Raw genomic sequence first — 21,219 nt, 5'->3', positions numbered from 1 at the left:
AACCGCATCCAAGGGTGCTGACCATATCTATGAACCAGATAACTCAGTAGTGTAAGCACTCTTTGAAGAATTTCAAAGCAAAAGAAAGGCAGAAAACGATTAATGGGAGTCTGTACTGCAAAGTTTCAACTGATGTACTAACAAGTTCTACATTGAATTTAAAAATTAACCGCTGTTAGATGGCTAGCAGGGAATCAGAGGCTACAAGGAGCAATGGGGTTTATAACAGCAATGATAATGTCTACCATTGATTGCAAAACAAAAACCAGAACTGCATTATGTTTTACCTGTGCTAATCCTTAAAACAAGGTTACCATCTTCATTTTACAAGTGAAGAGTAAGATGCACTCACTTTAATTCATTTGCAAGAGATCACATAAGCTAACATCAGACTCCTACCCTTCCCAAATGATTCCCAACATACACACATATACCCCTTATTGATACTAATATTTTGATTACCTAATATGTACTTTAGATCATATATTTTAATAATTTTATACTTTTAATTAAATAATATATTAATTATGATTGCATCCTCACTTAAAATTTTTCAAACAGTGAAGACATATATCAAATGAAAAGTAAATCTAGCCCTGACTGGTGTGGCTCAGTGCGTTGGGTGTCATCCCACAAACTGAAAGGTTGCCAGTTTGATTCCAGTCAGGGCACATGCCTGAGTTGTGGGCCAGGTCCCTGGTTGGGGGGTGTGAGAGAGGAAATCGATCGATGTTTCTCTCCCACATCAATATTTCTCTCCCTCTCTTTCTCCCTCCCTTCCCCTCTCACTAAAAATAAATAAATTAAATTAAAAAGTAAAGTAAATTTAATAAAAATGTTAGAAGACAGTTGATTGACATTGCTTTTAAATTTGTAAAATTTGAGAGGAAACTATTTCATAACTGCATTAGGATAGATAAGTCTTTAATAGCAGTGGTTTTAATTGTGATAAGAAAATCACTAGTGATCAATCCCCAAAAGCCATTGGAAAACAGTATTTTATGTGATGGTATTATAAGATATCGCACCAAACCAACAGCACAAACATAGGAGGCCAATGAGCAATTGGCCTGCTTTAATATGCAGGGTCAGGCAAATAAGCGAGATAAATATGTGAGGACAAAGTGTTCCACCGAAAATCCATTTTATGTGAGGAGGGATTTTTAATGGTTCTTACAGGATTGTTCTCAAGAACCATGATGTGAATTGGTTTATATCATGAGAGGGCCCAGAAGATGTGTGAAGTGAGGACACACTGACTATGTGAAGAAACTAAGCAAAAATAAAACCATTCCCTGAGTTCTATCTAGTGATTACTCCATCACTTTTAGTAATATGCTTCTTGATCTTGATTTAATATTGAAAGGAACAGGTAAATGAGAAACTAAATATAGGAATATAATTAAATGTCTACTACAGTCTAAACCTGTAACTTCAGGGACAAAATACCATGACTTTTGTAAAGTTGTCTTATTTTAGTAGATTTCTCTTAAGAATATTGAATACTGGTGAAAATGCCCATGGCCCTATGAATTTAGCTTTTTCCCAGGACTTTATTTTCTTAATTAATTAAATAAAAATTATGGGTAATATGTTATTTTTTAATTCATTGATCTTTAGAGAAAGGAAGAGGTGGACTTGTTGGTCCACTCATTTATGCAATCATTGGTTGATTCTTGTATGTACCCTGACCAGAGATTGAACCTGAAACTTTGGTGTATCAGGTTGGCACTCTAATCAGCTGAGCTACCCGGCCAGCACTGGTTAATATATTATTGACTGTACTTTAAAAACCGTAAGCCAGTGTTACAGCTGAACTTCAAGAAATTCTTTACAGAGACAAGTAAAACTAACTTGAAGATTAGAATCCAATCTGATACTTTCTCCTAAGAAGAAATCCTTCCACCTCCCAGCTTCTCAAAGTAATATGCTCCTAGACTTAGCATCTAGGAAGTGTTTGGAATGTTAAGAAACTTAACATTCCAAATGGGTGTTGGAGAAAGAAGATAGCACATGAACTTGACAAATGTGCATCCAGTGATAGAGTGTGTGTGTTGTCCTTACTTTTCCTTTCTTTCCTTTTTTGTACATGAGTGGGCATGGATGGGTAGGATGTGTGATCAGCTGTTATCAATCAACTTTGGAAACTCCCTTGTGGTTTGACATTTTTGAGGACTGGCCTGGTCTTCCTGTTAGAAATCATCCAAACCCCAGAGGAGGACTCTTTGTCTCGATAGCAGATAAGTAATAAACAGAAATACCATGGTATTTTTATACTGGATGAGGTTAATCGGTCAGCTATATGTCTGTAAATATGTCCTCTCCTAAATAGTAAACTACAATGTACAGTAGTTATTAATATTTGTTACTTTTTTTAACGAAGAAGATTTTGAAAGCTAGCACAATATGGGAATTTACACCATTGCTAAATCATTGCATTGAAATCAAGAACATCAAGAGTAGGGTTGGAGAACTGGTTCATAACCAGTCTGGAGCCTCATGGTTTATTTTACTCCTAAATTTAAAACTAAATATCATTGGAGGGGGTTCTGTGTATAATTTAATTCCTATGCCACTTCAACACTATTCTGTAAATTAGGAGACTACACTTTAGGAAGATTATTTAAATAACTGGCCCAGGACTATAGAGCTAGAAAGGAGAAGGTTCAGAATTTAAACCCAGGTCCTCCTGACCTCCGATTTCTGCTTCTCAACTTGACATAAAACACTGCCATTTGCTCAGTTTTTACGTAGTCAGTGGCAGTAATGATCACCAATTCTTAGATTTTTTTTCCTTCAGCCTTTGCACAAATGACTTTTATTGCAGCCACTTATTTACATAAAGAAAAAGTCATAGATGTAGGTGTAAACCCTCAAAGTTTCAAGGAAGCAAAAGATATGTAGAAAGCCAGTAAAATTGTGGAATGTACACAACATAGAGGCAATGTGAGAGACATCTTTATCCTCTACTGAAATTCTTTTTAGAAGGTATAAAGAGTTTAGGCTTAGCAGTCACCAAACATCCACCCTAACATTTAATCTGAGTCATTTTTAGTTAAGCAAAATTGGCAGAGGACAATTGCCTATGGAGAGAATTTATAATGTGGATTGTTGCCAAAATACTACTACAGATTTTCTTTTCTGTCAGATTACTTAGCTTGTCACTTTCCAGAAAAATACTTAAGTGGCCTTAAACTATGAACTATGACCTTCTTCTCTTTTCTCATGAATATGTGCATCTCTGTGTGTGAGGGGGCAGGGCAGGTATTTGCTATGAGGTACCACCTTTAGGAGTTAGGTTTCCATAGGGCCAGGTTCAGGACTTTCAGAATAGGATAACTCCTGAGAAAATAATGAGAAGAAGGTTTTATTTTTCCCTTTCTTTCCTCTTTATTTTCAAGCATTAGAGGTTATGACTTGAGGCATTTCCCTTTATTGATTTTTCCTCCAGGATGATCAAGAAACTGATTTATGCCAAAGTCAGAATGAGTCAGACAATAAGAAACCAAACTGTATTTGGACCAGTGAGTATGGAGACACTGAAATGAGCCCTAGCAAACTCCCTCTCCTTCTGTTGTTTAACCACATGCAAACAGGATGGGGATGGCGGCTTCACAGCGGGTGTGGTTCTTCCATCCCTCCTCCTACAAACGCCCCTTCCTCTCTTTTCCTGCATGTGTTTCAAATTGGAGCAATGGTGGGTGGGAAAGCAAGAGCTACCCTGTCTATAAATAGTAAAGCCAAGAATCTGAGTTTTCTGGAGGGGAGGTAGAGGGAGATAGAATGGGAGAGGTGGGAAGCTACCCAAATGTAATCACTTGCATTGCTTTAAACTAAACCAGCTTTTGTAGCATATTAAGGGGGTTGAGTAAATATTGGCCAATCTCAAACACAACCTGAAAACAAAACAAAACAAAACAAAAAAAATCAAAACAACAACAAAGAGGCCATAATAGAGATGGTCCCTGATAGATAGTTACCTCCCTTAACTTTGGAAAAATATAGCTACAGTCAGGACTAATGTGGACCAAAACCCATGGAAAGATTGACGGAAATTCATTTTAAAAAGCCACACACATGAAAATAATTTAACAGGAGGTTTTCTGCACCACAGCTGTGCTGGTTATTTATTTTGGACCAATCTGTATAAAAAGTGGTACCCAAAATGGATTTAATTCTTGCTTGATAACCTTACAAATGGCAAAGTAGTCCCTGAACTCAATATCCCCTTTCCTGAGTAAGCTGTTCTTTAAAGGCAGATGATCTTCAGGGCCTCTAGGTATTCATTTCTTGAGCCTTTTACTTTAAGATTCCACCCCAGAATCTCATCATTGTCATTTTCTGTACCTCTTGATCCTATTTCTTCTGTGACTTAAATACACCCAGAAGATGTGACTAGAAGACAGAAGACTGACTAGAACCATTACTTAGGGTGAGAATCTGCATCTGCTTCAGGGTGGAAAAGATGCTTGTAAGGAGAACTCCCAGACCCACAGAAGTTATACAAAGGGATTTTCTACAGCACTTTTGCTCCACCCAGACCATAGACATCAGAGGACACCTGCTTTGATGCTTGCTCATTTTCCTCTGAACCCCTGATCCAGGATGAGACAAGTGGTTTATGGGAGTTCCATGCACCTCACAGGGTGGGATTACCATTGCACCGTGAAATTTAATGGACCTTGGTGCCTCAAAGCTACCCAACACAGGTGCAAGGGTGTGACATTTGTTTAAGGGATTTGGAGACCAAGTTCTCATATATATGTGATCAGAGGCTTCTGGTGTTAGTATTCATTGAATTATCCTTTGGTAAAGAAGGAGCTGGGGGTTGATGTATCAAAACTCTGCCGTTGTAAAAGAGGAATGTTTGTGTAGTTCTGATCTGGTTAATAATCATATTCATTATTTGGATTTATACAATGTCCTTCTTCAATGTTGCCAAAATACTTCTTGGTCAATCTAGAATTATGGTAAATTAACTCTTTTAGGTCAACACAAAGTTCACCTCCTAGGCCACCTCCCAATGAAGTGGATTTGTTTCCAAGAAGAACTTATTCCATGAAGTGAAGTGCTTGTCATTTATAACAAAGGACTTTGTTATATTTATGAACATAATAGGTTTAAGGCTGATGTTTTTTTATTTTAATAGAACAATATGTTAAAGCTCAAGGAATTAAAGTTATGTTCTTAAGTCTCACAGTCTCTTTGGAATAAACTTTAAAAATATGCTAAATCCATTCAGTAACACCAACTCTCTTCACTGAAAATGCTGAATGTCGCTGAAAACCAGTTTTGGCAAGCAACAAAATTCTCACTGACCCACACCAACATACTTAGCCCAGTCAGGTTGTTTTCTCTGATTTTTTCCTTTGGCAAGTTTACATTAAAGTGATTAGAAGCCATAAAATTAAATTCTTACAATGCAAGAATTTTCTTGCTTTCACATTAACCTACCAATATACAAATGTCAAGTTCCCTTTTATGAACAAAATCCATGATAGCAAAATAGTGGAAGAATCAGTGTGCTGTCATCTCTTAAATAATTTTTACTGATTCTAATATTTGATAGGCTCATCTTTACCACAATTGGAACAATGGCCTTTGATTTTCTTCCAATTTATTAGAACATTTTTTTAAAGAAAGAGAATAAAGTTGACCTAATGAGACTTGAGACTTTTTTTTTTGGTCTGTACTCATGAGTGCATTTAAAAATTTAATTGAGCTGGCTGCTGTGGCTCAGCGGATTGAGCATCGGCCTGTGAGCCAAGTGTCACTGGTTAGATTCCCAGTCAGGGCACATGACTAGGTTGCACATCAGGTTCCCAGTTGGGGGTGTGAGTGAGAGGCAACCACACAGCGATGTTTCTCTCCCTTTCTTTCTCCTTTGCCCTCTCTCTATAAATAAATAAATAAATAAATAAATAAATAAATAGAACAAATGAATGAGTAATTTAAAAATTAATTATATAATTTAAAAAAATGAGAACACAGAAACTAGATCAAAAGTTGACCTTAACCTTATTATTGATATCAATATACCAATATGTAAAACATGTCATCTTTTTAACTGAAAAAAAAAAAATCAATGTGACCACTAGCCAAAATAAGCAATGTCCCAGTTTACTCCAGCCTGATCTTTTCTTGGGGCAAGTGGGGTGGTATACATGACATCCTCCTTCTATGTTCTTCACAGAGTTGGTATAAAATAGACTTGATAATTGAAAGTAGTATGATGGAAATGTGACTGTTTGCTGCTTTAATGGCCAAAGATTCAGGGTTAGTGGACATTTAGAGTAGGAATTAAAGTTAGAATCATGCATGTCTTTATTTGAAGGAGATCTAGCCTTGTTAATGAAGAAGGACTCCATGGACTTTTGATTGAGAAGCATAAAAATCTTCACCAGTATAGACAAAATAAAGTAAAATAGACTTGAAAATAAGTCCTAACCTCTTAAGTACAAGCTCCAAATAACAACTGAAATAAATAGTTATCTTGCCACCAGGGGGCAATAGATGCTCCAATCGAGATAGCCCCCCAAAAAAGGGATTAAGTGTGTTGCCATTTTTCTTGTGCTTTAATGTTGGTGTTCTTGGTACATTTTTATCCATGGAAAAACATTGCCCTTCCTTGTAGAAGAGAAATAAATGATAAAAAGAAGTTAAAAGGTCCTTGGGATTCAAAGGGGAAAAGAGAGGGAAGGCTGGTGGTATAAGTGAGAAGGTTAGGGGATTTAGCTTATGTGATCTTTGAAAGACACACACGAGGCTTGAATGTATATCAAGAAAAACATGTTTTAGTCATTCGTGATTCTTGGGTTTGCTGTTTTCTATGCACTAAATATTTGTGTCCCTTCCCAAAATTCATATGTTGAAACCCTAAACCTTAGTGTGACAGTGTTTGACTGTGGGCCTCTGGGAGGTAATTAGGTGGAGCTTTCCTCGTGAAAGGAGTTAGTGTCCTCATAAGAAAAGACATAAGAGAGATGATCTCTCACTGCCATAGAGGATAGGAAAGAAGGCATCCATCTGCAAACCAGAAAGAGAATTCTCACCATGAACTCACTCAACTGGCATCTTGATATTGGACTTACAAGCTTCCAAAACTGTGAAAAATAAATGTTCATAGTTCAAACCACCCAGTTAATGGTACTTGTTATAGTAGCCTGAAATAAGACACAGTCTGTTCTTCTTAGCCCTTTGTTTTGCTAACCTTAATTTGGATTCCTAACGCTTGCCTTCTAATTTTCTGCTAAGGGCATAAGCAGAATTTTTTTTTTTTAAACCAAGAATTCAAGGTATATTTACCTAGTTTAATTATATGCTGATCATTGACCAAATTACTTGAATGGAATTAAATAAAAAGAGTACACATTATTGACAAAAATCATGGACAAAAAGGTTAGTCTTTTAAAATTATTTATTTCTCTTCAGATCACTAATTTATATCTGGGCAGGCCCCATACCCGACCCCCACCCCGCCAAAAAAAAAAAAAAAAAAATAGCAACCAAAAACAAAAACAAAAACTGTGGGATATTTAGCAATGTCTGGAGAAATTTTTGATTGTCACTACTTGGGAGAGGGGTGTAGCTAATGGCATCTAGTAGGTAGAGGCCAAGAATATCGCTCAACCTCATACATTGAACAGGATAACTCCCCACAACAAAGAATTACCTGATCCAAATGTTAGTAGTGCTGAGGCTGAGAAACCCTGGTTGAGAGCAAGACAAATAAGGGAGTACATGCATTTTTCTTTTTCTTTTGAGGTGAGAGTAGTATTAGTTTAAAAGATGAATTCTCAGCTAAGCTTTCTTGGTCATACATAAAAAAAATGTTCATTAGAAACAAAAAAAATATGGTTGTGTCAAGTTAGGAAAAATGCACTGTACCAAGAAAATGTAAGGTAAGATGGCAGAAATGCTATTAGTAAACTTTGCCAAATCACGGAAAAGAAAAGTACAATTCCACAGACAGATGTACCAGTTTTCAAAAAGGAAAAGGCAAATTCCAAGATATATTGAAAGCTGAGTTGTATCCAGTGAGGAGCTAACCAGGCAGATTTGACTAGCTATGTTATTGTCTTTATCTTCCTTTTCTTAGCCCAATAGGGCAGATGTATTATAAATATATTTGAGTGAACCTTAATTTAGATATGTTAGGTAATCACTTTTGGTAGATAAATAACATTTGAGTGGTCAACAAATTAATTGCATCTTGAACAGAATTGTCTGGTATTCATTGCAACGTTTTGTATTTAGTCTTTGCCTATCAAATATCTTACCCCGTCTCAGGTAAAAACTGATAATGTAGGTGAATATGACAAAACCAGGAGGGTGGCAGAATCAAGGACAAAAATATTGCACAAAAAGGATATGAGAATGGTAATCAGATAAATTTGAATATAAGTCCTTAAAATCAGCAACACAGGAAAGAGGTCAGAAGAGATGGGGTGAGCAGAGGTCTATATGAAAGTCAGTTTAGTAATTTATTGGATCATAACTTCATATTGATTCCAAATACACCAATGGCTTTTGTCTGTGTTAAGAGGTGCACTGACAAATAGAATATCCAGGGAAGAATGAATAGGCTGGTGAGGACCAAGAAACTGCCATGTGATGAAAAATCTGAAGTAGGAAAGGAGAAGCCAGAGGGTAATGAGATAATTGTTTCAAACTATATATGGGCTTTAAGTAGGAGAAAGTTTAGGCTTTTAATGATTGCCCCAAAAGAAGGACCCTAACATGGTTAAGAAGGCACATTTAGGCTCAAAATAATAAATTGTTTGAAGCTAGTATGGGTTTCTTCAGTTGAGTTTCCTATCGTCAGAGACTAAACAATTAAATACTGTGGCTTTTTTGTTTTTGAGGCTGTTTAAATATCACATAGCACCAGATAGGCTCTAAATCATCTTCCAATTTAGGTTTTGGTTATTTTTAGATGATCCATAATAAGGATAAATCCAAAATACCTTTTATACTGGTCTGATTCTGTAAATAAATATTAATGTTATGGCATTGTAAAGCAGTTTGAAATGACCTAAAGCAGAGTTTTTCTTATTGTATGTCACATATGGGCAGGCTCCCTTTGCACCTCATACACAAAATTTCATGAGCAAAAACAATTGAGATTATGGTGTGCCACATTTTTTTTTTAGAGTCACAATGCATCTTAGCATTTTAGAGGCTCTGAAAAGTACTGCGGTTAAAAATTAATACAATTTTTAAGTTATTCAATGGAGCAGAGTTCTTCATCGTATCTTCCCTGACTTTTCAGCCTCAATGTCTATGAACCCTTTGCACTGGCCATCTAGTAAGTTCTCCTTTACCTTTCCCATCTTTAAACTCTTGTCATTTCCTGTATTTGGAAAATTTTAGTTCCTGTGGCTGTCCATAGGGATCACCAGTCTTCATGAAGGCAAAGCCTGAAGAAATCCCCTCCACATTTGCACTCATATCATAGTCTAACAGTTGTTGCATTTCATGTAGTTTAACTATTATGCTCCTGATGAGACATTAGAACATAATATATTATAATGTATGTTACAACACCTGGTACAGTGTTTCTTAGGTGTTCAATAAATCTTTCGGTAATTATTAAAGGAACCACAAAGCAGTTGAAACTCTATTGACCCATGATCAGCTCACTGTAAACGTTCTTAATATTAAGGGTATAGCTTATTATAGTTCCAAAGAACAAATTGAAAAGAGTGGTGTTAAATACTGACAGCCTTTTTCTTTTTTGGTGAAGTATTGTTTAGTCCATAGTGATTTCTTAAAACAAATTATTTTCCTTTAGTCATTGTTGGTCCAAACTAGGTGATTGCCTCCAAGATGGATGGATGGCTTTGTAGAGATTACTATATTTCACTAAATGAGCAATGTTTTCTGTTTTCACTATTCTATTTTGTTAGAAATATATGGCTATACCTTTGCCTGTAGCTAGACACCTGATTTCTCACCATTGACTGGACAAAGGATTAAGGTGCATAGTTGTAATTAACCTACTATTTCTTGGCCCTTTTGGGGTTAATATCAAAACCTCGAAGAGCTGTAATTCAGTAAAACACCAAGTGCAGCAAAGATAGATAGAAAACATAAAGAAAATTAAACACTTTTCATTGACTAATGAAATAAATCTTCTACAAGAATGAAAGGAACTCAAATGTTCAGTTCTAACTCTTTGGAGGACTTTAGCATCTATTTCTTCCCTGACAATCTTTTAGCCAGATGCCTCTTTTAGAAATTCATTTACCTTCCAGGCACTGAGTGTAGGTGTGATGTGCCCATCTAAATTGTTCTTATTATATGATCAGGTTCCAGTTAAGGATTTTTAGCTGAAGAATGATGAAGCATCTGGTAAAAAGTGTGGGACTCTTAAGACATTTGCCTCTTTCAATATACAACGTCTAAGGCAGTTATGGCTTTTTGCTTTGCCTCAATAGAATAGTATGTTTTTCACCCTTTCCCATTCATTCAGTGGCCTCGGAGACTGACCATCCCAAAAGTCTTCCCAATGTTTCTGTGGCTAAAAAGATTTTTAGAATCTTTTATCCATCTTCTTTTTAGAGACTTATCAAGCATACTTAACATCTGACTTCTCTCTGCTGTTCTTTAGTAAACACGTGAATGCCAATTGTAGGGTAGGAAAAAAATCTCAAGTTTAATGCCAAGGCCTATGCAAAGTAAACTGACAAAAGACAGAGTAACAAAAGAAAACACATATAAATTTTATTTTGATGTTATTATTTTAATTGTATATGAAAGAAAGTGAAAGGGCCAAAGAAACAGTTAAGCCTGAAAGCTTGTTCCATTTTATGGGAGAGTGATACATTTATAAAGAAGTGAAATTGCAAAGGAAGGAGGTTGGGTTTCTAGGGGAGGTAAATTAGAATAAGGTCAATATACAGGGGAAATTAATATAAGCTAAGAGTTATTTCAGTAAGGATTGCTAATGAGATTCAAGTTGGTGCTGTCTCAAGTGATGAGTTGTCCTCCTACCTGTTGTGGGAGAGGGAGGAGAGATACCTTCACAAAGGAAATTTATGCTCTGCCTGTAGGCAGAAAGTGGGAGGGTAGGAAGCTTTCCTATGTCTACTGTTTCTCCATTGCCCTCAGCTCAAAATAATCCTCATGCCAAAATGGCATACTTTGGGGTGGCATATTCTGATCCCCTTCAAAAGCTTTCCTGGGTAGTCATTTACATTCCTATGCTTATATTTAACCCAATGCTCCCCTCAGTCGAGTTGAGGGGCTCCCTAGGACACATGTGGGTAGAGCTTCCAGCCTCCCAGTACCAGTAAAAATCTGTGCTCACGTATATATCCCCCTCTTTCCCCTCTCACCCAGCTGGTGTTGCTCTCTGATACCAGTCTCTACTGACCCTCTCCAAGACATTTCCTTATTCCCTCTCTGTTCTCTGCATGGCCCAGGATACACTTCATCTAGTGTCATCCAGTGTATCATTATTGTAACATGAAGTCTGCATCCTGCTTCCTTCAGAACTTTCCTTTTCAAGTTTCAATCATCCTTCTTTCTTCTGTTTCTTATCTCAGTTTTTCATCTTTCAAAGCAAAAGCTTTGGGTTTCAAATTTTTAAATGTTTTTCTCATGAGCTTTTTAAGAATAATCTTGGAATATTAAAAAAATGTATATATTAACTTATTCTTTCTCTTTGAAGCTATAACAATACTAAATCATGATACTGTGATTGCTGGTGGATAACTAAGCTATTTATATGCAAGCAAATCTGGAGTTGGATAGCCTGAAAATAGATATTAAATTCCTGTACTTCATTGAGAACATAAAAGCCATTAGTGGCAAACCCATCTTCTCACCTCTTCCACCAAGCCTACAACCTTGCCTCCATCTGCCTCCATTGTCTTCATCTCTATGTTTTTAAAAAATCTGCTTGCTCTTATCAAACACAGGTGTTACCTTTCTGGTTTTGCTTACTCAAGAATTTGTCTTTTAAGTACTTCTCGTCTTTTCCTGCACTATCAGTCAAACTTTCCCCTTTTGCTGGATTTTTCCCATTTACATATAAACATGACTATATCTTATAAATAAGAAGTCAAATATCTTCCTTAAGTCACTTTTCATTGAAACTTTCCATCTCATGTTATCCCCCACCATTTCCTGTTTCCCTTCCCACCATTATTTCTCCTTAAGGGAATGTGGCCACTTGGTCTCCACTTCTTCACTACTCTTAGGTCCACTTTGACCTGGGACTCATTCTCAAGCTCCACTGGAACTGCTGTTCTTGTTAAGATGAGTGATAACCTCCTATAGTCAAACATTTTCTACCTTCTGATTGCTTGATCTCACATTAGCGATTGATCTCATTGTTCATCACCATCTTCCTTTCCTTTAATATCCCAGACATCATAATTCTACCCATGGGCTGAGTCTTTGCTGGTTCTTTCATATTTTCTTGAGCTTTAAGCTTTCGAGTTTTCTGAGGCTTACTCTTCTTTCACTCTCCCTCTTCTCTTCTCCCTCATCTTCCCTTTTCCACTGCATTCTCCTCCTCCCTTCTTTTCTCCTCTGATCTCTTCTCCCTTCCCTCTTTCTTTATATAAAATTGTTTTGTAGGTGATCTCATCCAGGCTCATAGCTTCAAATAATGTTCTATATGCATTCTATGAGAATAAGGACTTATGTTTTTACTGTTATTAGTGCCCGCTCTCTAATGCAATGCTTTGAGAATAGTAAGGTCTTATATTAGTCAGTTTGGGCTCCCATAACAGAATACCAAAGACTTGGTTGCTTAAACAACAGAAATGCATTTCTCAGTTGTGAAGGCTGGGAAATCCAAGATTAAGGCACCTACAAGGTAGGTTTCATTCATTCTAAGGCCTTTTCTCTTATAAGGCAGCTGCTGTTTCACTGGGTGCTCACATGGCACCCCATGACTTCTTGCTTTCCCAAAACTAAAATCACCTTTGTAAGGGAAAAGATTTTAGACCACTGATGAGATTCAGGAAAATACAACAGGTCAGCTGATGGCAATTAGGAGAACTGTGTGAGGTCCCAAAGTGCCTAATTTGACAGGGACTGAGGTATCATTGTCCTATGTACAGTGTTTCTTGTACCTTGTATGTTCTTCAACAAATGTCTCTATTTTTCATAATACATGGCTGGGTACCTTCTGAACAGACCTCATCCTCATACTTGAAAATTGCTAAGAGAATAAATCTTAAAACTTCTTATAACATACAAGAAGAGGTAACATTAGATAATGCATGTGTTAACTAACTTTACTGTGGTAATCATTTTGTAATATATATGTATATCATTTCATGTTGTACACCTTAAACTTATACAATTTTTAAAAACTTTTTAAGATTTTATTTATTTATTTTTGGAGGGGGAAGGAGGGAGGAAGAGAGAGAGAAACGTCAATGTGTGATTGCCTCTCGTGTGCCCCCCACTGGGGATCTGGCCCACAACCCTGGCATGTGCTCTGACTGGGAATCAAACCAGCAATGCTTTGGTTCATAGGCTGGCACTCAATCCACTGAGCCATACCAGCCAGGGAAAACTCCCACAATGTTATATATTAATTATATCTCCATAATTTGGGGGGGGGGGAATAAATGCTAACTTCAAGCACAGTTTTTGAGATTTGTACTTTCTTTAAAAAATATGTTTAAATCTACTTTTGAAAAGTATTAAATACTATTTAGTCTTCCTTCCTCTTAAGGTCCATGGGTAACATAGATAGATTATGGATGTGGAAGTTCTGAGTAGCCCTAAACAGTGTTTTTAAACTATTGATAATTTGGACCTGTAATTCTTTTTGGGAATAGGGCATGGAAATGAGGCAGATTCTCCTCAGCAATATAGCATGTTTAGTTAGCATGATCCCTAATCCATTCAATGCCAGTAGTACTCCCTAGTTTTGACAACCAAAAATGTATTCAGACATATTAAAGTCTTCAGAATGTGTGATGGTGTTGGTCCCCCTTTTGAGAACCATAGTCCTAAAGGATATCCTTCTTACAGAAACTAGCCCGAGAATCAAAATAAAAGTTCCTTTTCTCTGTCAGAGGGCAGCTCAAAACTTAACCTCCTCCATAAGACTTTCTTGATCAACTCTAAACCTGTTATGTCTTCATTCTTTATCTATTTAGAATTTTTAAACCTCTGTTTACAATTATGTAAACACTTCTCAGGTTTTTGTTGTCTTTGTTGTTCTTTTAGTATGTATATATTGTTTATACTAACAACCGCCTAACTTTTTGAAGGTCAAAGACTAAAAAACTTATTTAATTTCATGAAAAAAGTAGGCACCAAAACAAGTCTTTATCTAGCCAACAAAACCAAGTGTAAGAATAGCCACAGAAAATTGTTGCTCACCTTATTGAATGTGAAGTTATAAATCAGTATGCAAAATATTATTCAGTAAAACTACTTCCATTTTTCCTCTTTAACTGTGGAAGTTGGTGAATTTTGTTAGAGCAATATTATTGCTTTTCACTCCAATCAAGTGTGCTTTGGAAAGTTTTAATATTAGTGCAATCCACCTATGTCACTGCAATACAGAAAAATAGTTGCGTGCGTGTTGTTTTTACCTTAGGCACAATAGAGTGTGTCTGAGAGTGAGCAGAGGTTATTGGTTTTAACCTGGTCTTAATTTGGGAAGTTAAATTATACAGCTCTGAAAATAGGAGTAGGTAATGGAAAGACAAGCACACTTAAAATATGAAAGGATTTGGATATGATCCTCCCCTGTTCTGCCCTGGGAAGTCCCTCTGAAGTCACAGGGAGGTCCCTGAACTCAGCTGGGACAAGAGCAGCCTCGAGACTTCCATGAAGACATCCACTTGGATGGCTGTAAAGTGGGGCTAGTGAACTCATTCCTAATAACCAGTCAACTCCTTTTAGTTCATTTTCCAGGGCAAGATTAGATCATGTTGGAAACCTCACCAAATAACCTTATAAAAAGAGATGAACTCACTCTCAATTTTCATCAGGTTTTGAAGCAAAGCCATAAAAACCACTATCCCACCTCAGGCTACTGGAAACAAATTTGCATCTCATTCTGGGGAACAGAAATATCTCCAGGCAAATATTTCAGTGAGAGGAGTGCCTATGTTTCTTCCCTAGGATTATACAGAAGAATCCTGAAACCCCAATTCAAAAGAACTTATGCACCCCTATGTTCATAGCAGCGCTGTTTATAATAGCCAAGTGCTGCGAACAGCCTAAGTGCCCATCTGTAGATGAGTGGATCAAAAAACTGTGGTACATTTACACAATGGAATACTATGTAGCAGAAAGAAAGAAGGAACTCCTGCCATTTGCGACAACATGAATGGAACTAGAAAGAATTATGCTTAGTGAAATAAGCCAGGCAAAGAAAGAAAAATACCATATGATATCACCTGATGCAGGAGACTAATGAACAACACAAACAAATGAACAAGATCGAACAAGGAGCAGAATAACAGTTATCAGGGTGGAGGGGGGAGGGGGAGAAGGGGGGTAAGAAGGGAAACAGTCTAGTCAAAGAACATCTATAAATGACGCATGGACATGAACAATGGGATGGGGAATGACTGTGGGAGAAGGGGTGGGCTAGGAGGGAGGGAGCAATGGGGAAAAAGTGGGACAACTGTAATAGAAAAACAACAACAACAACAAAAAGGAAACCCACCTTGTCAGGCACTTGTTCCAGAGACTCCTGTGGCTCCTTGCCATGTATGCCAGATGAGCTTAAAAAGCAACTGGGGGACTTACGTTCCCAGTTTTGAGAAGAGATAGGGCTCTTAAAATTTCTTCTTCCCTTAATGATTGATTTGGTTCCATTGTAGTCATTTCTCCAGTTGGCCCATAAGCAACAGTAGTATTTTTTTCCCAATGGATAGAAACTTCTTGGAAATGTAGAACTTCCTAAATTAAAGAGGCAAGTGTGTAAGGTGATGACAGCTTTTGTTTGCTAAGTGTCGTGAAGACCAGGGAGTCTAAAGGACAAAGAACATGTGGCTAGATATCCAAAGGTTTTTATTCATGCTGACATGCTTTATTGACATTTAATTTGCATTCAGAAAAATATAAATCTTAAGCATACAGCTTGATGAATTTTGACATATGTACATCCTGCGACCCAGATCATACGGGACATTTCTATAATCTCAGAAAGTTCCTTGGTGTTCTCTCTGATCAGTGAAAACAGTATTCTGAATTTTTATCTCCCAGATTTTTTTTTTTCCTTGAACTTCATATAAGTGGAGTAATATACTCTGTACCTTTTTGTAACCTGACTTCTTTGGCTCAGCATAATATTTGTGAGATTTATCTGTGTACTGTGTGTATTTGTTGTTTGTCATTGTTCATTGCTGAGTCATATTTCATTGTATGAATGTAGCACAGTTGGGTGATCCATTTTCCTGTTGTTGGACCTGTTCTTTTCCCAGTTTGGGGCTCTTATGAATGGTGATGCTTTGGGCATTCATGTATGTGCAAGTCAGTTTGTGGAATATCTTGACTCATTTCTCCAGAATAAATGTTTAGGACTGCAATAATTAGGTGATAAATTAAGCATATGTTTAGCTTTATTAGAAACTGCCAATGTGTAAGAAGTCCAGTTGCTCCACATTCTCACATACACTTGGTCTGAGCAGTTTCTTTATGATGGACATACAGAGTAACTTAATAAATCTCCAATGTCCATTCTGTTTTAGATAATAGAATCTATGAACAAAATGAAGGTAACTTAGAAAGGAATTTTAAAAATTATTTAGATAGACATCTCATTTGCCTGACTCATCTCCTACATTTTGTTTTATTGACATTTCTTGCTTACTTTATTGGTAAACTCAAAAGTGACTAATATTTTTAAAATATATTTTATTGATTATGTTTTTAGAGTAGTTCCAATATTTTTCCATTTTCTCCCCTCCTCCCAGTATACTGCTTCCCTCCAGCAATCCCACTCCCCTTAGTTTATGTCCATGGGTCGTGCATATAAGTTCCTTGGTTTCATCCTTTCCTATAGTATTCTTAACTTCCCCCTGTCTATTTTGTACCAAACAATTATGCTTCATGATCCCTGCACCATTTCCCCATTTCTCTCCCTTCCCCTTCTCAGCTGATAACCCTCCAAATGATCCCCATACTTATGATTCTGTTCCTATTCTGGGTATTTTCTTAGTTGGATTTTGTTTACATTTTTTAGATTCAGTTGTTGATAGTTGTGAGTTTGTTGTCATTTTAATGTCCATAATTTTGATCTTTTTCTTAAGTAAGTCCCTATAATAATGGCTTGGTGATGATGAACTCCTTTAGCTTTATCTTGTCTGGGAAGCACTTTATCTGCCCTTCCATTCTGAGTGACAGCTTTGCTAGATAGAGTAATCTTGATTATAGGTCCTTGGTTTTCATCACATTGAATACTTCTTGCCTGCAAAGTTTCTTTTGAGAAATCAGCTGATAGTTTTATAGGCACCCCTTTGTAGCTAAGACTCTGCTTTTAAGAGTCTCTCTTTATCTTGAACCTTTGGCATTTTGATTATGATGTGTCTTGCTGTGGTCCTCTTCAGGTCTAGGTTCTTTGGGACTCTCTGTGCTTCCTGGACTTGTGTGTCTATTTCCTTCACCAAATTTGGGAAGTTTTCCTTCATTATTTTTTTCACATAAGCTTTCAATTTCTTGTTCTTCTCCTTCTGGCACCCCTATGATTCAGATGTTGGCATGGTTAAAGTTGTCCCAGAGGTTCCTAAGCCTCTCCTTGTTTTTTTTTAAATTTTTGTTTCCTCATTCTGTACTGGTTGACTGTTTATTTTTTTCTTTCTTATGTTCCAAATCATTGATTTGAACACCGGTTTTCCTCCCTTCACCATTGGTTTTGTGTGGATTTTCCTTTGTTTCATTTAGCATAGCCTTCACTTATTTCCTGATGCATTTGCTGTACTTAGGCATATCTGTCAAGCCTGTGGCCATCTTTATCACCAGTGTTTTGAATTCTGCATCTGTTTGGTTGGCTATCTCCCCATCTGTTAGGCTGAATATATCCTCATCACTTAGCTCTCCCAATGGAACCTTGATCCATTCCCTCTTTTGGGCCATACTTCTATGTCTCTTCATCTTGACAGTCTCCTGTGTTTGTTTGCTTCTGTGTTTTAAGTAGAACTGTTGCACCTATTACATGGTAAGGGGTGGAACCTTAGGTATTCATCAGTATGGGTGACTCATTTCACCACGTTGTGATACTGTATGTGGGGGAAGAGTCTCTGAGGGAACAATGCCACTTGCCCAGCGCTTGCCCCTTTTCTAGGCATTTCTCCCACTTCCATATGGGACTGGTGCTTCTCTAGCTGTTGTTCTGGTTGTCATTCCCAGAGTAGGTAGGTCTGTAGACATTCTAAGACCATGGGGGCCCTTTAAACAAGTGATGTGCCTGGCACAACTTCCTCCAAAGAAGCCCCTTTTCCCCCCTAATGTGGGACATTGAAAAATTAATCCCTTCCTTTTGTTATCTAGTGGTTATGGATTGAACGATGTCTTTTAACCCTGTTGCCAAATCTGTTGCCCCCAGAATACAACAAGGATGCCAGCCTGTCAAACCAAGCACGCCGTTGTCCGGGGACAGCCAACTGACCTGAAGTCTGCAAGATCCTTCCCCAGGTGGGAAGGCCACCCTCTCCTCCACACCCCCACTCTTATTAGGGATTTCTGGACCCAAGGGTAGGTAGGACAATGACCATGTCCAGCTTGAAGCAGCCAGAGGAGCTCGAGACCTTCGCCCATTGTCCTTTATAAGATTATAAAGGGTCTTAAGTCTGAGAGGGAGGGATTGTTATTTTTTATTGTTAAAATAATTAATCGTTTATTTATTAAAAAGAAGAAGAAGAATATATGAAAGGGTGAAGCGGGAGAGCTTGTATGTATATTCCATGGGCATGGACTTGGGGGGTAATTACTGGGGGAGTGGGGGTGCTGGGTGGAGGGGAGCAAAGGGGAAAAATTTGGAACTATTGTAACAATATAATCAATAAAATGTACTTAAAAAAAAAACAAAACAAGTGGACTCTACTGAGAGACTGGTAGTTTCTTCCTCCACTCCAGCCTCTCTGGTTTGCACAGTCAGAAACAATGAGGCTTTATTTTCCCTGGCGCTGGGACCATACGCTGCGCCATCTGGTCTGGTGCCAGGAGTGCTCCCCAGATATTTCTCCCTACTTCTTAAAATGTGTGACTGTGCTTTCTGCCGGCCTGCTACTCCCACCACCACACCATGTCCTCTCCGCCCCTCCTACCTGTCTAGATGAGTATTTCTTCTTTATGTCTTTGTTTGTTGGACTTCCATGGAGCTTAATTTTCTGGAACTTCTGGTTGTCTCTAGTTTTGAGGTAGTTGTATTCCTTCTTAGTTGTGGAGGGAGACACAGCATTTCTATCTAGGCCTCCATCTTGGCTGGAAGTCTGAAGCTGCAGTGTTATTATTATTTTTAATTTCTTTTTTATATTGTTGTTCTATTACAGTTGTCCCATTTTTCGCCCCATTGCTCTCCCCTGCTCTTTCCTCCCCACCATGGTCAAAGGTGACTGTTGGCTGTTAAACATTGCTTTCTGCTTTAATTGTAGAGTTTTAACTGTTTTTGCTCTTTCTGAAAAGAGCCCATTAGTGCGTTTTACTTCCAAATGCATCCACATTTGTTTAACCTCCCTTAAAAACATTCCTATGCACTGGCCATTAAGTTATGTTTTATAAATTCTGAGACTAGCTGTTGTGTTAGTAAGTTTCTTGATAAAATATTTTTCTAATTAATTCCCATTGATAACAAGGTTCTGGTTTTTAATTAAAAGATGATCTATCTCCAGTTCAGAATATATTACACAAATTGTATTATTGTGTTATTTCAAATTGTAATTCTGTGAAGTGAAAAATAACAATCACCTTCTTTAATGATTTTTATTTTTTATTTTGAAATAAGTTTAATCTTACTTAAATCTTGAAAATAGTTATGTTCCTCAAAAAAAATTTTTTTCCCTCAAAAGAGAGCATGAAAAAAGTCCTCCACTACCACAAATTATGCAGTCTAGTTTCCCACATTTTGGGAAATCACAGGGGTCAGCGCATCTGGAGTGCAATGGATAGGTCTTGCCCTGGGAAGATCACCTTTTTGATCATGGCATCTCCCCTGCCAGGTAAGTAATATTCTTCAAATTTTAGTATTTTATTACCTCCGCTTTACCTTTTGTTCAATATCATTTCATTATAACATTGATGAAAGGGGCAGTAGGAATTTAAATCTTCTTTATATAAATTAGCATGTGGTAAAATTAGTTTCTTTATATGTTATTTCACTTGAAGTCACAGAACCTGACAACTACATTGAGAATTTACTGTATTTAGTAGTTGGGGGTGGGGGGGTGGTATGTAATCTCATGGTCCTTTAAAAACAGAAGAGGAGGGGGCTGAAGAGTCAAAGAGAGGAGTCATGAGAAGGAATCAAATGCCATTGCTACCTTTGAAGATGAAGGGAACCACAAGCCAAAGAATGCAATGGCCTGTAAGAAGCTATCAGTTGACAGCCAGCAAGGAAATGAGGACTTCAGACCTAAAACCTCCAGAAACAAATGTCTGCCAACAACCTGAATGAGTGAGGAAACAGATTCTCTTCTAGAGCCTCCAGAAGAATCACAGCCTTGCAGAAACCTTGATTATGACCTGGTGACACTGTCAGACTTCTAACCTACAGAACCACAAAATAATATATATTTTGTTTCAAACCACTAAGTTTATGATAATATCTTATTACAGCAATAAAAACTAATACGTAGATTACATATATGTATATGTATGTGTATATATGGGCCATGGTCCATCTATGCATAATTTATTATATATCCTCTCATTTTTTATCAATTTTTCACTCTGGCTCTCTTTGCAGTTCTCTACTTCATTTTTTGTTTCAATCCCTTTCTATCATATCTTGGCTTTCGTATATACAGTCATATATATATATGCATAAACATAAATAATATTTTACTTACAGAGCCTAACGAGTAAGTTAAACTCTTCACATGAAAACCAAGAAGATAGTAATATGGTAGTAGAAAGCCAATAAACACAAATTAGCAGCAGCCAATCTTTGAACTTTTGAAAGCTGAACTCCTAACCTTTCTGTTTTTTGCAATGTGTTTTTGCTGCTTCCTTAGGGGAAATCACTTAAAATGATTTTGACTTGAGTATTACATAAAATATCTTCAAAGAGTT

At 37.2% G+C, this 21,219-nt stretch overlaps 1 non-coding gene across 1 annotated transcript; it reads right to left on the bottom strand.

Annotated features, from left to right (window-relative positions):
* Window positions 1–19,993: 19,993 nt before the first annotated feature.
* On the bottom strand, window positions 19,994–20,155 carry LOC150003248 (U1 spliceosomal RNA). The gene has a single exon (XR_016512875.1). It is a non-coding gene; the product is annotated as a U1 spliceosomal RNA (small nuclear RNA).
* Between the last annotated feature and the right edge of the window lie 1,064 nt (window positions 20,156–21,219).

This window comes from Furipterus horrens, unplaced genomic scaffold, assembly GCF_987537825.1.
Source record: "Furipterus horrens unplaced genomic scaffold, mFurHor1.1.pri manual_scaffold_8, whole genome shotgun sequence".
Lineage (NCBI taxonomy): Eukaryota > Metazoa > Chordata > Mammalia > Chiroptera > Furipteridae > Furipterus > Furipterus horrens.
The sequence above is the reverse complement of the archived record's forward strand: the minus strand, read 5'-3'. Positions and strand labels throughout refer to the sequence as shown.